The sequence below is a fragment of the Fukomys damarensis genome, unplaced genomic scaffold (genome assembly GCF_012274545.1).
Source record: "Fukomys damarensis isolate Sample0158 unplaced genomic scaffold, DMR_v1.0_HiC HiC_scaffold_5, whole genome shotgun sequence".
In the NCBI taxonomy this organism is placed as follows: Eukaryota; Metazoa; Chordata; class Mammalia; order Rodentia; family Bathyergidae; genus Fukomys; species Fukomys damarensis.
Genome location: NW_022900917.1, coordinates 51,231,154 through 51,243,413, shown reverse-complemented (window position 1 = coordinate 51,243,413; position 12,260 = coordinate 51,231,154).

Genomic DNA, 12,260 nt, shown 5'->3' with positions numbered 1-12,260 from the left:
AGAGATTTCTTTAACTGAAATACCGAATAGTTTCTTTGGTGTGAAAAACTATAATAGTACACAAGATCCTAATGAGATAATTAATAATGTGAAATAGGAAGTAAAGGGCTAAAGGTGTAGGGAAAGTGGGAAAGGTGGGGGAAAGGTAATAAGGGAGAGGAAAAAAATATGAGAAATTGAAAAAATGGAAATAAAGTGTTTGTAAATGGGGAGGGGAGGAGGGGGTGAAGGGAGGGCAGGGACAAGGGGAAAAATGAGAATCAAGACCTATTATGTAAAGGTACAGAATCCCAATGATGAATATAATTGTATTGTATACCTAGATTGTACCAATAAACTCAATAAAAAGAAAAGAAAAAGTATAGTCTCAATGTGCATCCATTTAGCTACAAATGTCTCTAGTTTCTCATTTCTTATGGCTGAGTAGTACTCCATTCTATAGAAAAACCGCATCTTTATCCAGTCTCCAGTTGATGGGCAATTGGGCTGTTTCCAAGTTTTAGCTATTAGAGACCGTGCCGCTATAAACATAGGTGTGCATATATCACTGTGATATGATTCTTTTAATTCTATTGGAAAGATACCCCGCAGAGGGATGGCTGGGTCAAATGGAACCTCTAATCCTAGCTCTTTGAGGTATCACCATATTGATTTACATAGTGGTTGCACCAGTCTGCACTCCCACCAACAATGGAGAGGGGTTCCTTTCTCCCCACAGCCCTGCTGCATTTGTTTTTGGTTGATTTCTTGCTAGCAGCCATTCTTTCTCGGGTTAGGTGGAATCTCAGTGCTGTTTTCATCTGTGTCTCTCGAATGACCAGTGATACTGAACAGTTTTTCATGCATTTATTTGCTGCTTTTACTTCTTTGTCTGAGAAATGTCTGTTCATTTCAGATGTCCATTAGGCAGTGTTTTTAAGTGAATGATAATGAAGAGATCATACATTAACACTTGCAGACTGCAGCTACAATTCTTAGATTAAAGTTCATTGTCAATGTTGTATGTACTGTGAAAGAAAAAGCCTGGAATATTTTTGAAAATTGAAAAATCAATCATTTAAGACTCCATGTGAATTAACAGAAAGTTAAAGAAAGTATAAAGGAGGAAATAATTTTTTAAATAGAGGAAAAAATTCAATTAATTTGGGAAACCAAAATATAATACAAAAGACAAACTAGACCAAAAGTTGACTCTTTGCAAAGATTAATAAAAGTCAATAAGCATTGTTGTATATTTATTTAAAAATATATTGGCAATGCCCAAATTTAAGTAACAAAAATTGTTGCTGTCTAATATAATTTAAATGATATTTATATACAATATTTTACAAAGACATTTTAGCAACTACATTTGCACTACATGTTTTTTATGGGAAGAGGAGAATATCATCATTTATAGTAATATATATTTTTCTCTACTTCCTATACTGGATCAGCCAAATGTTAATGGGAATATTATTAATTATATTGACTGAATTTATTTATACTATTTTAAAGTTTAATTGGACCCATGTTTTCCTTAGAAATCCTATCTTTCTAATTTAATACCTTCCATTAGATTTCCTTAAATCCCATAGTACTATTCTCTACAAACTCATATAGCTCCCTATATGCATGCCATAGCAAAGGTTACCTGGATTATTTGATTTACCTCATCCAACACTGATGTCCAAATTTTTTTATTGCATTGTTTATATTTTTAATTTTGAATTTTTGTTAATCACATGTGTGCTTATTAAGAAGACATTATTACCTTGTTTATTTCTATCCAGCACCCAAAAGAATTTTGGGAATAAATTAAGAACTTAAATATTTACTGGAAGAATACTTGTGGGTTTTCCATTGATTGTGGGCCAGTTATTCAAGAGGAAAAAAATTAAACTCCTCCTCAAAAATAATAACCAGGTAACAAAAGAAAACAGTACTGCCAGGTCAAAATATAAGAGAAATATAACTGAAAGAGAAGGAAATTTCTAGTAATGAAAAATACTACTAGCCCGAATTAGAAACTACTAGCATTTTACAGAGTTGAAGTATTAATGAACTGGAGTAGATATCACATAAATCAGCCAAAATGCACTGGAAAAATATGAAAAGGAGGTAAAGACACAAAGAACATAAACTGAGAAAGCCTACTATACTTTTATTTTTCATGTCTTATATTTCATATTACATATCTTTATGTAATAAAGAGTTTACATTATCTTTCATATTACATTCTAGATGTAATATGAAAAGATAATACAGAGTTCCAACATATCCCATACTCAGTTTTTTTGTGTTATAAGAATTGTGTTATGTCTTGTATTTAGGTGTTCCCCCAAAGTCTCGTGCACTGATAGGTGGGACTTTTCAAAGGTGGCTGTATGTAAAGTGTGTGTTACTCAGATTGAGGCTGTGTGGCCTCTCATTGTTGCCTGTGCACCTATGTGGCTTTTCCCAGGCAGTTCTTTGGCTGGGGCTTGTGGACCCAAGCAGTGGGTGTCAGAATGGGGCCCTGGCTGGAAGTGCCTGCAGCTGTGCTGCTCTTGTCCACATTGGCTTCTCACTGGGATCTATGCAAACTTACAGATGATATTGGGGCAGACAATGATTCTTATACGGAACAGTTAACCTATAATTACATCCTAGAAAGATGTTCGATGAGAGAGAGAGAGAGAAAAAAAGAGAGAGAGAGAGAGAGAGAGAGAGAGAGAGAGAATAAGAGAGAATTCTGCCTTGCTCTCCTGTGTTTCCCCCAAAATAAAACATTACCCAAACAAAATGACAACCTAATCAGCCTATTTTTGCTTTACCTGTCATTGAAGGGTAGCCATAGAGCAAGACAATAGTGAGGTATGATTTTCTGCATAATACTGACCATCACCACAGTAACAATCAGCTAGGGCTAGTTCCAGTTAGATATTTCCAATTAGGTCTTATTTTCTGTGAAACACATTATGTTATTATACTAAATGCTACACTATGATATTTAGATCATTAGCTAAGAATGAATAATTACTAATTTGTGTGCACATTAAAGGTACATCTTGCTATGAACCCCCTTCAAATTACACTTTGAAAAAAATCTTGTATCTCTTCCGGAAAATTATTGTGGAAATTTCTAGAAACTCACAGTAGAACCTAATTAAATGAAAATAATGCTAAGAAAGACAAACATTCTAAAATTTAATGGCCTCTAAGTACAAATCCCCACCACTGTATTTTCACAGAAAAATCCCTCCTTTATATGGGAAAGACCCACAGCACTGTGCCTACCACATTGAAAGTGTCAATGCACACATTTTGATCTAAAAGTGAAGATATCACCAATGCTTAAGATGACTAAAAGTTTTCCTAGTATTGCTGTTTCTAAATAGCCCGCTGGATCAGGCAGGATGGTGTGTGACCATCATCCCAGCACCCTGGCCAGCTGAGGTAAGAGCACAAGGTGAACTCCATCCTGACCAATTTGGTGACTTAGAGATACTCTTGCTGTAAAATGTCTGAGGATATACCCACAGTTCACTGTGGAGATGCAAGGTACAAGCTATAGTAATTCAAACATTAAAAAAATTAACAGATAGATAATAAGTAGGTACAAACACTCTAGATACCTAGGTAAAAATAATAAAATAAATGGTCACTGATTTATTTAAGATGAAGAAAAAAGTGGGTTATAGGCATTTCTATCACATGGGGACACTGGCTGTGGAACCCCAAAGCATGGCCTCACTTCTTTGGCAACATTTCCAAACAGAACTTGGAACCCTTGCTCACAATCTAGTACCAGCCATCTCCGGAGCTTATTTGTCCAGAGACGGTCAACAGCAAATATGCTGAGCTGCTTCTCCACTTTTCTAGGCCACTACCTGAAGACCACAGGAAGAGAAAGTATCTGTTAAAGATTTAGAAGACGGCTGACTCCATCCAGATGATGTAAGCCACACTGCAGCAGTCACATGACTGTCACAGACACCCCGCGGAAGTTCAGCCAGGCACAGAAACACCCAGTAGCTCTGGGCAAGTCTCCCCAGAGCCAAGCACAGAAAACCTAGAGAAACAAAGTCCAGGGGAGGGGGCAGAGACCGAAGTCACAGCCACTGGCCCCCAAGAGACACTGAGAAGCCTGCTGTGCATTTACCTAAGCCTGGCCACCACTATTGGAAACAAGTTCACAGAGAGCCTTGCACAATTCCAGCCAGTGGGGTCTGTGAATGCAGCCAGGCCTCACTCATTCACCGAGCCCTTCCTACCAATTATGAATAAATCTGTAGAAAACAAATATATTATAGTTCTATCTTCTTAGTTAAGTGTTTTGTTTTGCTTTTAGTAGGATAATACATGAAATAGACAGTAGAATTCATTTCACAGGCAGAGTTCTTCGAACTGTTTTTATTAAAATTAGTGCTTAGCAATGTATTATTTAAAGAGTTCTGGATAAAGGATCCCTCTGTTTTGGTAACTTTTTAACGCACAGGGTTTGAATAGTAACTATTATCTAAATAAATTTCAAAGCTATAAAACAGTAAAATTTAATTATAGTTAAGCTATTTAGTTTTAAATTTAGAATAATTTAAAATTTGTAGACATTTAATAATCCTTTTTATTTTGGGGGGTATACCATTTCATGAGAAATATAACTTTTCCAAAGCTTTTAGTCATATACTATCTTTTCTTCAAATAACCAAGTTTGAAAATAATTAAAACATCAAAGGAAAATGTTTATAGATATTCATATGTCGATTTCTGAGGCATATATGTTTCTCTTAATGCCTGGAACTCGTTTTAAAACAAAAAGCAGTAATCACAACATAAAGTTTCAGAGAATTCTAACATGTCAGAAATATGTTTATGATCTTGCTTTTAAGTGTTGCACTTTCCCACAGGGCATTTCAGAATGTAGAATAATCACACAGGGCGTTTGTTTAACATTTTTATTACTGAGTCCACACTGAATCCTTTTGGGCCTATGACCTCATTTTGAGAAACACTTTCTTCAAGATATTCTTTTATCCTCCAGTTAAATAGTAGAAAATGTGTCCATGGTACACTATTTTAAGATGTTATAAGCAGAAATTTATAATCTTATGAACATTTTTGTACAAATTTTAAATGAATGACTTCATTAGAGATCCCATTTATTCTCCAAAAATTTTTTATCATTTTTTGGCCAATGATATCCAAATGATGAATATTTTTCTTTGATAAGGTTTTAACCATTATTCAGGGCAGCCTTCTGTTTTTCAATTTCTTAAGTAATAAGATTAAGTATATGTTTTATGCAGAATTTCATTACAAATATATTTTTAACTGTGTTTTATTTTTGCAGTCTTTAAGTTTATGTCACTTCTTTTCATGCCATATAGAAGTTCTCTTAAAATATCATGGGAATAAGGAGGCATTCAGGTGTTCTAGGAAATAATTTATTTTGCATAACCCTGTGGTCAGATCATTTTATGCATACTTAGCTTGGTTTAAATTTCAAGTACCATGTTCACTGGCAGTATATTTACTTTATAAATTTGTTTTGTAGTGATTTGTGTCATGTAGAGCACAACTTTTTTTCAAGCTAAAAACCTTTAAACAAAACATTTAATACAAATTTAAAAAATAGTGAAATTATTAAACACTAAATCCATAAAAGTATTTATTAAAGAGTCTGACATAAGAGTGGTGACAGTCAAACTAATTAGTTTCTAAAAGTGTCAATAAAATCTATAAATAGAACAAAATCTTAAATGTAATGTGTGTTACTTTTCTCTCCTTGCTGATACAAAATACCTGGCACCAAAAGTTAAAGATGAAAGGATTTATTTGTCTTACAGTTCATTGAGGTTTTAGTTCACAGTGATGGTAAACAAGCATTGCAGTGGAGAAACAACATGGCACACACAAGGTAGCAAAGGCAATGGGGGACCTTATAACAGTGTCTTTCTGCCCTTTTTATCTTATTCAGATTACTGGGATCAGGGTGGTGTCAAACCAATTACTCATGCCCTTAGGCTGAGCATCACACATTCCAGATTTAGCTACCTTCCTAAAAGACTGCATGAGGCTTAGGGGGATTTCTAGACCCAAACCTTAACATAATGCAGGAATACTAAACCCATTTTCTCATGAAATAAACTAAGAGTTGTCATATGAAGGTTAAACATCTTTCTATGGTGATCATCAAGATGACAATCTTTTTGTCTTAGGTTCTTTAAAATTGATGAAAGACAGATCAGAGAGAGAAAAGCAGGTTATGTAGTTTCAAAGTTTTCAGCTTTGGTTCACCTAAAGCACCTCCTAGCACATTTTTTATGTGGTAAGCAAAAAATAATATATAAATAAAATTTACTCAGATCACAAGGATTAAAAACTTATTACACAAACAAGATGTGGTATGATCCCAGCTACTTCAAAGACTGAGGTAGAGACCACTAAGAGAGACCTGTCTCAAAATAAAAAAATAAGGAAGACCTCAGGGAGTAATGGTGTGGTCCAGAGCAGCATGGCTGCAGGCAGATCCCAGCCAGGCATTCAGCCAGACCTCAGAGGCTTGGGCACACCCATCCAGCCAAAGGTCTGCCCAGGATAGAGCTGCACAGGTGCACCAGCTTCAGTCAGAGGCCTGCCCCAAAAGATCGGCGAGTGAGTGTAGATCTCAGGGACCAGTGGTATGGTCCAGAGCAGTGCAGCTGCAGGTGGATCACAGCCAGGGATCTGCCCCAACCCTAGAGGCTTGGTCACACCTGCCCAGCTAAGGGCCCACCTGGAAAAGAGCTACACAGGTGCACAAGCAACAACCAGAGGCTCACCCTGATACCATTGATAAGTACATAGAGACCCTAGATAGAAGACTTCTCAGACAACAGGAACTGTGGAAGCACAATCCCCACCCAAAGGCCCTCCCAGACAATAGCTACATAGAGGCCCCAACAAGAGGCACACCTAAATGCCATCCCAAGTGTGCTCAGACCGCAGCCAGAAGCCTGCCTAGACAACAAGTGAGTTCAGGGACCCAGAAGTCCACCATTCTAAACCCAGCAATTGTTATACTGCTGAGAAGCAGAGAAAAAGCTGTTTGGTGCCTTGCTGAGAATTGAAGACCACTGGGTGAGCAAAAAGTTGCCTAAACAAAGGCACAACAGGCTGCATCTGTTGAAATGAGAAGATTTGTAAAAAAAAAAGTCCCCAAGTCAGACTTCCAGATCACCTAAAGCAACCCCAAAGGGAAATAAGATGGAACAATCTGATACTCAACCATCTGGACTCGAACCGGCAAAGTAAGAGGATCTGGAATAAATGAAATTAGAAATAATTTCAGCAGATGTCTACAGAGTTTATGCCCATAGTGCAAAACATGATTAATAAATTGAGGGTGGACACAGATGAAAAATAGAGGAGCTGAATATCATGATGGAATCCTAACACAGGAAACATGGAATCCATAAAACAGATGTAAACGGATTTTCAGGAGATGAAATACTCCATTAAAAGTTACACAGTAGAATGTGTCAATGAGAAGATAGAATTTCAGATATAGGAGATAGGATTGCAATTAGTGACTAGGAACATAAAAATTTCTTAAAAATAATGAGGGAGCATGAGAAATCAATCCAGTAGCTGCTAGATGATGCAAAGAATAATAACACAAGAATGATCAGAGTCAATGAGGAAACAAGAGTGAGTGCAGATGACATTAAAAAAAAAAACTGTTCACAGAAGTAATGGCAGAAAACTTCTCAAGTAGGGAAGAACAACTTGACATACAGATAAATAAGGCATATAGGGCTCCAACTACCCATGATCAAAAAAATCTACACATAGGTACCTATAGTTAAGATTCCAGAAACCCAACAGGAGAGCAAAGTACTACAAGGAGTTAGAGTAAAGAAATAAAAGAAACAAATCACATACAAAGGAAAGCCTATCAGAATTACAGCAGACTTCTCAAAACAAAGCCTCAGTTGGGCAAGAAGAACTTGGAGTGATGTATTTCAAGTGCTAAAGGAAAGCAGCCTCCAACCCAGGCTGATGTACCTTGCAAAACTATCTTTCAAAATTAATGGAGAAATAAGATATTTTCATGACAAAGAACACCTGAGGAACTTCATGAATACCAAACCAACACTCTAATATATTTTAAACAATATCCTAGGAAAAGGCAATGAGGATCACAATCCCAGGAAACCTCAAAGAATGAATCCATCAGGCATGACAAGTAACTATACACAAAGGGGAAAATCCAACAAAAATACAAAGTCATGACAAGGATAAGTCAGTACATATCAGTTATAACCATCAGTATTAATGTTTGCAATTCACCAGTCAAAAGAAATAGGAATAGCAGAATGGATCAAGAAGCAAGATCCAACAATATGCCGCATGAAAGCAACACAATTCAAAAAGAAACTCATAGTATGAAATTTAAAGGGTGTAAAAGAATACTCCATGCAACAAGAACCCGAAGAAAAGCAGGAGTCACTATCCTCTTTGCAGATCAAGTGGATTTCAAACCAACATTGATTAAGAGAGACAATAGTGCACCCAAGTATATAAAATAAATACTGACATAAAATCAAATAAGCACTAATAGGACAGTAGTGAGGGATCTCAATACCTGACTATCACAAATATAGATCAACTAGACAGAAAATACTAGAACTCAATCAAACACTTGAACAAATAAACTTAACAGACTTTTACAGAGTGCTGTACCCCACAAAATCAGAATACATATTTGTTTCAGCTGCACACAGGTCATTCTCCAAAATAGATCACATACTTGCTCATAGAACATTTTTAAATTTAAAGGAATTGTTTATTATCAGACCATAGTGCAATGAAATTGGAGATAGATAGCAAAAGAAACCAAAAGAATTTCATAAACACATGGAAATTGAACAACACATTTCTATATAATCAATGGGTCACAGAGGAAATTAAAGAAGAAATCAGTTTCTGCAATTAAATGATTATGACAATATAACATTTCAGAATCTATGGGACACAATGAAAGCAGTCTTATGAGGGAAATTCTTAGCAGTGAATATGTATATTAGGAAAACAGAAAGCACAATTATGCAACATGATGCTGAACCTCAAGCTTCTAGACAAAAAGCAGGACAAACCCAAAGCTTATATAAGGGAAGAATTTACAGAGATCAGAGCAGAAATCAGTGCAATAGAGACTAAGAGAACAATAAAAGAATAAATGAAGCAAAGAGTTGGTTCTTTGAAAAACAAAATCAACAAGTCCTTAGCCAACTTTATGAAAACAGAAAGAAAAGGCCCAAATACATGCAGTCAGGAATGAAAATGGTGAAATTACAATAGAACCATACGAAATCCAGAAGATCATCAGTACCTACTTTGAGAACCTATATGCCAACAAGATGGAAAATACAGAAGAAATGGACAGATTCCTAGATCTGTATGAATTACCAAAGTTAAATGGAGAAGACCTAAAAATGCTAAACAGCCCAATATTAATCAACGGAACTGAAAACTTAATTAAAAACTTACCAACTAAGAAAGGTCCTGGCCCTGATGGCTTCACTGCTGAATTCTACAATACATTTAGATAGGAACTATTGCCTTTACTGCTTAAACTCTACAATGAAATTGAAAGGGAAGCAATACTCCCAAAATGATTCCTGGAAGCAAGCATCACCTTAATCTCCAAAACAAAGAATGACCCATCCAAAATAGAGAACTATAAGACATTCTCACTAATGTACACAGAGGCAAAAATCCTTAATAAGATACTGGCAAATAGAATGCAGAAGATCATTAAGAAAATTATACATCCTGACAAAGTGGGATTCATCCCAGGGACACAGGAATGGTTCTACACATGCAAATCAATAAATATAATAATAAGGACAAAAACCACATGATCATCTTAATAGACGTGGAAAAAGCATTTGAGAAAATCCAACATGCATTTGTGATAAAAATCCTACAGAATATTGGAATAGATTGTCTCTACCTCAATCAGCTAAAAGCCATCTAAGAAAAACCAACAGCCAATATTATACTAAATGGTCAAAAACTGAAATCCTTCACACTAAAATTAGGAACATGACAAGGATGTCCACTATCACCACTACTGTTCAATATAGTTTTGGAAACATTAGCCACAGCAATTAGACAAGAGAAAGGAATAAAGATAGGAAATGAAGAAGTCAAATTGTCATTATTTGTAGATAACATAATACTCTATACAGAAGACCCCAAGAATTCCACCAAAAGTCTTCTAAATTTAATAACAAAAATCAGTAGAGTAGGTGGATATAATGTCAACTACCAAAAATCTGTAGCATTTCTGTATACACACACACACACACACACACACACACGTACACACATGACATACTTAATGAGAGAGAAATGGGCAATCAGTTTTTTTATTATAGCATCCAAAAACCTTGAAAAATCTAGGAATCAAATTTAAAAAAGAAACCAAAGACCTCTAATCTGAAAACTATAGCACTATGAAAAAAAGAGATTGAAGGGGATATCAGAAAATGGAAACACTTCCCTTGCTCCTGGGTAGGAAGAATCAACATAGTGAAAATGGCCATACTTCCCAAACTGCTATATAGATTCAATGCAATCCCAGTTAAAATTCCACCAACATCACAGACCTTGAGAAAATAATCCAAAAATTCATTTAGAATAAGAAGAGACCTAGAATAGCAAAAGCAACCCTAGGCAACAAAGATAAGATAGGGGATATCACAATTCCCAACTTGAAACTATACTACAAAGTCACTGTGATAAAACAGCATGGTACTAGCAAGGAGACAGACCTGAGGACCAGTGGAATAGATTAGAAGTTGCAGAAACAACTCCAGATATACTCAGCCATCTCATCATTGACAAAGGAGCTAAACACCTTCACTGGAGGAAAGATAACCTCTTTAATAAATCATTCTGGAAAGACTGAGTTTCATCAAAGATGAAAACTAGACCTATATCTTTTACCATGCACTAAACTAAAATAAAAATGAATTAAAGATCTAAATATTAAAACAGAAACACTAAACCAGCTGGAAGAGAGGTTAGATAGAACTCTTGAAGACACTGGTGTAGGAAAAGATTTTATGAATAGAACCTCAGTTGCACATAAACTAGCATAAGCAATCAACAAGTGGGATCTCTTTTCATTAAAAAGCTTCTGCACAGCAAGAGAAAACAACAGTGTGAAGAGACAACTCACAATGTGGGGCCAAATTTTTACCAGATGTTCTCCAGACAAAGGTCTGTTATCTAGAATTCATAAAGAGCTAAAAAAAAAAAAATCAGACCTTCCAAATTTAAGGAACCAGGGCAAAAATGGGCATCTGAAATGAACAGACATTTCTCAGGCAAAGATGTAGAAATAGTAAATAAGCATATGAAAAAATGTTCAACATCACTTGTCATTTGAGAGATACAAATGAAAACAACACTGTGATCCCACCTCACTCCAGAAAGAATGGCTGCTATCATGAAATCAACCAATAACAAATTCTTGCATGGATGTGGAGAGAAAGGAACACTGCTCCACTGCTGTTGGGAGTATAGACTGGTGCAACCACTGTGGAAATAAGTATGGAGATACCTCAAAGAATTAGGATAAGAGGTCCCATTTGACCCAGCTATTACCCTGCTAGTATCTTTCCCAAACAATTAAAAGAATAATACCACAGCATTATATGTGTACCCATATTTATAACAGCACAGTTTGTAATAGCTAAAACTTAGAAGCAGCCCAATTGCTCACCAACTGGAGACTGGATAAAGAAAATGTGTGTGTATGTGTGTGTGTATGTGTGTGTGTGTGTGTAATAAAATGGAGTACTACTCAGCCATAAAGAATGAGAACCTAGAGATATTGAATGCTATGTGGATGCACATCGATACCATACTATTAAGTGAAATAAATAGGATACACATTGTGTAAATACTGAATAGTTTCTCTAGCATGAGAAACTGAAAGTATAAACAAAGACTAAAAGTTAATAGATAATGTGAAATAGGAAGAAAAGGGACAAAGGGTAAGGGGAAATGGGGGGGTGGGAGAAAGGAAAAAATGAATACAATTAATATGAGAAAATGAAAAATATGCAAATAAAGTCTTTGTAGTTAGGGAGTGAGAAGGATTTGGAGGGGGGCAGGTGAATGGGGACAAAATAAGAGCCAAGAATGATTATGTAAAGGTGCAGATTTTCAATAATGAATGTCATTATATTGTGTACCTTAAATGTACCAGTATCAGATTTTCAATAATGAATGTCATTATATTG